The sequence below is a fragment of the Molothrus ater genome, chromosome 3 (genome assembly GCF_012460135.2).
Source record: "Molothrus ater isolate BHLD 08-10-18 breed brown headed cowbird chromosome 3, BPBGC_Mater_1.1, whole genome shotgun sequence".
Taxonomy (NCBI): domain Eukaryota; kingdom Metazoa; phylum Chordata; class Aves; order Passeriformes; family Icteridae; genus Molothrus; species Molothrus ater.
Genome location: NC_050480.2, coordinates 42475418 through 42481384, shown reverse-complemented (window position 1 = coordinate 42481384; position 5967 = coordinate 42475418). Strand labels below are relative to the sequence as shown.

General features: G+C 46.8%; 1 long non-coding RNA gene across 1 annotated transcript in view; it reads left to right on the top strand.

Moving 5' to 3' along the window:
• LOC118684992 (uncharacterized) overlaps nucleotides 1-5967 on the top strand; it is a 55355-nt gene that overhangs the window by 26175 nt on the left and 23213 nt on the right. The gene's annotated exons all lie outside the window — the stretch shown is intronic.

Sequence of the window (5967 nt, the reverse complement as noted above, 5' to 3'; positions counted from 1 at the left end):
GCCAGGACCCCGCCGCGTCGCCCGCCGCCCCCGCCCAGCCGGCGCCATGGAGGGGCGCCCGCGGCTGCCTGACGGCGAAACGCCGAACAGGCGGCAGGAGCCCGGCCCGCGGCCCGCGGTGCGGGAGGCGCGGTGCGGAGCGGTAGGGGCGCGGAGCGTGATCCGGACGTTGCTGCCCGCGAAATCGGGGCAGCGCCGAGGCCGGGCCGTGCCTCCGAGAAGGCGAGTCCGTGGGCAGCTAGTGTGCGACCCCGTCGTGGGGCCTCAGCGCCCGCGGCATGACGGGACATGTAGTGCCAGGCGGGACGGCGCCGCGGTCGGAGTGGAGCCGCGGAGCTCCGGGGTTGTGTGCCCGCCGTCCCGCTGGTGGCTGGCGTGTTCCGCCACCGGGGCAACGGTGGTCCTCGGCTTGGACCCGCAGAAACCCAGCGCCATTCCTCAGCCCAGACCCGCACAAAGCAGCTGTCATGTTGCCTTCCCTTCACCCACCGACTGACTCCTTACTGCCCTTTCCTTCCCCGGCACATCAGGACTACGGTGCTTCCAGAGAATCACAGAATCAGTTGGGTTAAAAAGGACCTCTGACATCATCGAGTCCAACCTGTGGCCGAACACCACCACCGTGTGAACCAGACCATGGCACTGAGTGCCACGTCTAGGGACACGTAAAACACTGAAGCACTTCCAGGGCTGGTGACTCCACCACCTTCCCGGAGAACCCATCCCAGTGTCCAGCTGTGACATTCTTTCTGTGAAGAAATTCCTCCTCACGTCCAGCCTAAACCTTCCCTGGCACAGCTTGAGACTGTGTCCTCTGCTTACTGCCTGTCCACTCCTGTGTGCTTAGTGCCCCTTCCCTCCCCATCAGGATCCAGGTGCTCTCCTTCCAGGCAAGGTGACAGCACAGCACCAGGGGCCACGTTGCTCCCCTTAGTGCCCATCCACGTGGTGTGCCAGGGCAAGGAGGCCAGGGGGGATGGCAAACTGACACTGAGACAGGGTCTGGAAACTGGAGACGCTAACTGTACACCGAAAAGATCTGATTGTGAAGCCACCTGATAGCAGGAAAAGAAATCTGAGAAGCAGCAGATGTAGCTGCTGGTACAGAGGAGACAAATGCCCAAACTCAGGTTATTTGCATCCTATGTTTAGTCAGGCCTGGTAAAAATTATGTTTCCTCTACTGGAGACTTAGGGTGAGTGTTCTCAGGACACACTGCAGGACTGAGCACGAAGGAGATGGATGCACACTGTAAATATTTCCCAGCACAAAGGGCACTCGAAGATGCTTCACTTCTTATGATGATAAGCTACGAAAAGTCTGCTTGCCCACTAGATTCATACTTCCCTACACATGCACCCTGATGGATTCCTCCGACATGTTTAAAAAAGGGATGGGTCTTGCAAATCCCTAAATCAAAAGGTTTGCAAATCATCAGTCTTGCTGCTCTGCTGCTAGATCTCATTTCTTGTCACAGCTGCTGCCTGTTTTAGTAGCTGGATTCCCAAGGAAACAAAGCTCATATGAGCACAAAGGCAGAGTGCTTGCAGCCTTTGTGTGTGGGTGTGCATGTGTGCCTGTCCTTCCTCCCCACCCTTAATAATTTTTTAATCTGTTGGTCAACTGGTCGATCTGATTTGACAGAGGGAAAGAGCCTCCAGGAGTGATTATAAACATCCTGAGTAAGGAAAAATCTTTGGGTGGAACTTGCACCTTACTAGAAATCAGATAAGCCCAGCTGTGAAATGCAAATGCTTCAGAGTGGAAAGTTAGCAGAGCCCAGCCTGTGGGAGTTCTGGAAGAGCAGGGACATCAGCCCAGTATCAGGTCTTTTGAGTTTAAGAAACAAACAAAGACAGCTTTTGACAAACTTGAATATCAGGTGAATCCATCAACAGATTCTGGAGGACAGTAAATCACCTCACTCAGATAGCAGAGGAGTAAAACTTGGACAGTGAGCTTTAAAGTCTCCAGGCAGCCAAGGAGGAGTTGCTCAAACCTGATATTTTCAACTGTTGAGAACACGTGACTGTCATGCAATGTTCAAAATTATTCAAAAGTGTAACATAAAACCTGTCTCCATTTTCCTAATCTGAGAAAACAGATTTCAATCACTCTTGAAAAACAGAGGACAAAGAGGATCCCGGCAGAACTTCCTCAGGCCTGATGTGCATATTGAGTTGTGCAACAGCTTGATTGCTGCCCTACCAGCTGCACAGGAGATTTCTGCTTTCTATGGGGCAAAATCAGGACATGAAATGATTTGTGTCGGTGTTATCACTGCACACATTCAGGCACAGCCTTTTGTTTTAGAAGATCTACAAAACTGCTTTTGGAAACACATACCTTTTTTTTTTTTTTTTAACTGTGCTATTTCCCTGTTCTTGGCAGCTCTTTGTACAAAAAGCAGAGTTGTTTTGGTTATATCGATGTTGCAGGAGAGTGGAAAGAGTGCCTGCTTTTGAATGCTTCCCAGCAGTGGAGAATTTTCAGCCAATTGTAGGGAGTGAAGGTCAGGTCTTCAGCTGATTTTTGTTGGATTTAGTGACACTTTGCACGTGCACTGAGATACTCAACTTGTTTGACTTCAACAGGATGCTGTTGTGAAAAAGAACTGGTTGAAGGTTTTCTTCTGAAACAATCCACTTAAATGTGGCAGTGTTAAACCACTTTGGTAACAGGTTAGTTGCAGTATTTTTCATTTTCTTCTAGCTGGTATTTAAACCTTTTCCCTTCCCCTTACAGTTTTATGTTCTTTATGCCTGAAGAGAATGGCACCTGCACCTCCCCAAGTGTGAAGGTGGAATAGCAACATTTTGAAGGAGGAATTGGTAGGAGAAAGGAGTTGTGAGGATTTAGGGTAGAGCAAAACCCTAAATCCCAAAACCCAAACAAGGTAACAACAAACCAACAAGGTTTTCTCAGAGACTTAAGGTCACACTAAGATGTTGTATATGAGTTGCACACGACTGTGCTCCAGATCCTAAGACAAGGTTGGTAACTCAGCTTTCACATGGGAAAGAAGTGTTTTCCAAGACTCAGGGCTGTGAGGACAGTGCATGAGTGCATAGACCAGACAGGATCTGTGACTTTCTGAGTGGGGAAACCAACTGAAAACAGCCACTGTAGGGGGTTGGATCTTCTCCATTTATTTTATCCCTGAAGTCTGCTGCTTTGAGCAATGACCTGCTTCAGCAACACTCCTACAAAATGTCCTTCAGTGAGGCTTCTGGTCCTCTGCAGTACTATCAGCAGAGACTACCTTGACATGACACTCAAGGGAGCAGGAAAGGAATCCTTCCTTTCCTGTAAAAGCCCAAGTTTAACACTGACTCAGCTGAACTCTGTGAAGGGCAGACAGAGGAGTGTGGTGGGTCCAGCTCAAGAACCACACTAGTGAGGTTGCTTCAATACCTACAGCTTCAAGTAATGGAGCTGCACAGAGGTAGGACCCAGGTGATTTGTCAGACACATGAAATTACCATTTCTTTCTGCCCTCAATCATTTTGATGTAGCTCCGTGGAAACTGTTTAAGATCTCTGGGATCCCTGGCAGAGCTCATGGTGTAGCTCTTCATGCCCCTGTATGGTTTGTATATCTTTAGAGACAAATGCTATCTTTGTGGTGCCCTCCCATGTTTAAATAACCAGCTTGGGAATGTTTCCTAAAGTTCCTGCTAAAGCAGAATAGCACTATGGATAGTTAGAGCTGGAATTATCCCGGCGTATCCTTTTGGGTTTCATTTTATCTCATGACATGGCGCAGTAGTCCTAGAGCAAGATTGTGAGGTTGCCTTGGAGATGGAGGGCTTAGCCACGGGGCAAGCTGTCACACCGAAACGTTTCCATTAGCCAGGGTGACCGTGAAAGCTTTCCACAAACAATTGAGTGAAGTGAAGTGACAAAAAGCTTATGAAACAGTCACAGGGGAATTGCATAAACTGGGGTCAGATGTTCACTTTGAGACTGTTCCATGAGCGAGGAGTTTCGCAGCTGGTTGATGAAAGGAAGGGGGAGGTCAGCTGGTCTCTAGCTGTTATAACAACAACCTGTTATGTTTCTCAGGCAACAGAGATGCCCACAGCAGTGGCAGGATGGATCAGGAGGATGATTTCCTCATTTCCTGGAATAAGGTTTGAAAGCTGTGAATATTTTACTGCTGGTAGAATTTGAGATTTCAGGATGCAAGTGTTAATACACCATGGTGCAGCCTTTGAGTGGATCAGCAGGAAGACTTTAGGAATGCACCATCAATTTAGCTGACTTGTAAACGAGTGAGTGGAAAAAAGGACAGAGAGAACCCACAGATTTGCTGCAACATCCATCTGAAAAAAAAAAAAAAGAGCCCAAACTATGCATCGTCTTTACTCCTAATGTTTAGTTTATATCTTCCAAGGGAAAACTGGCAAGTGACCGGCTGTGAATAATGTACCCATGGGGAAAGTTTGTTTCTAAACATGAACAGTTAGTGCCTGGCTTATGTCTGGGTGGGTGTGCTGGCTATTTCATAAAGATTTCATTCTACTGAGGCAACCACATAAAAGAATTGCTTTGGAGGAATTCAAGGTGAGAATATCTTTATTTTGCATCAACACCAACACCCTTAATGCAGTAGAAGTGAAATGCAGAAATTAACCTTTCTCCTTCATCTCTCCCATGCCCTGCTCTGTGTCTGAGCCCCTTGCAAAGTCTAACTGAAATGATATGATCCTTTGTATTTCTACAAGGAAAATGTAGAAATGCTCCAGATTGGCTTGATTGATAAATGCTGGGCTTTTCTGCCACAGCGTGGAGGCAGGACACAGAAAATGTAAGAGCTAAAGTTATAATGTGTTGTAGTTTTGGAAAAGATGTTGGTGGAGTAAGAGCTGCAAACGAAGAAAACCTAAAATGTTTCCTTCAGCTTTGGGAGTCAGGAAAGTGAGGGAACCTGAGGGTATGGCTCTCATCAGAAAAGGTAAATCCAATTATATAACAGCAGAATTTGCTTGGGGTTTTTTTGTTTGTTTATTTTTGGTATGCGTGTCTAGGTCTCTCATATCTGAACCATATGAACCTTAAAGAATCTCAGATGCTTTTCAGTTCCTACAGCCCTCAGGACCCCCTGCTGCCCCTGCACTGCAGTGCCAAATACATATTTTCCTTCACCCTCTTGGTCCTCTCCAATGCTGCAGCTTGGAAGAAATGGCTCTTGGCAAAGGAGTTAATCTGATTCATCTGCACTTAACTCTCTATAAGAAGGAATCTGAGAATGGCCTTTGTGTCTCCATCTGAGAGAGGCAATATATTATATTATATATGGAAAGCCCTTATTCACGCCTATGTAAATCAGGAATAATTACCTTTAAATTGGGTGCCATTGAGATGACTATCAATTCTTGAGAATTCCCAATGTACAGAATATTTTATGCTGCGGTTTAGGTAGGGCCAAAAAAACACAGCAAGGCTTAGGTAGTTAGAGAAATGCTTTCCTAAGAATTCCCACCAAAAAGTTCTGTTAAAAAAGCAGTTAAAGTTGCTCCAGGGCAAAACACACCCACACAAGAAATGACAGGTTAGGGGAACCTTCCCTGCATAAGCTATCCTGCACACCTCATATTAACCACTCCCAGCGACAGACTCCAAACCCCAACAAGAAGCTCCCCTTGTTCTGCAGGATAAAGAAACAAACCAAACACCTCCTACATGCTCCAGTGCAAAACCCTCTGGCTTTTGGAGCACTAACATTAGCAGCTGGTGCATGTGGAGAGTCTATGGTGATTATAGGGGGAAATGGATATTAAGTGCCCCCTGAGCATAGGCTCTGTTGGTACTGCTGGTCTCTGTGACTTCATCAGACTGTTTTTTCTGTGGTTGGCCACTCCACTTAATAGACCCCTTCCATAGTGCAGAGCTGAAGAGCCATCTGTTGCTTTTTATTACACTGGAGAATGAGCTATTTGATATACTTACACCAGAATAAATATAT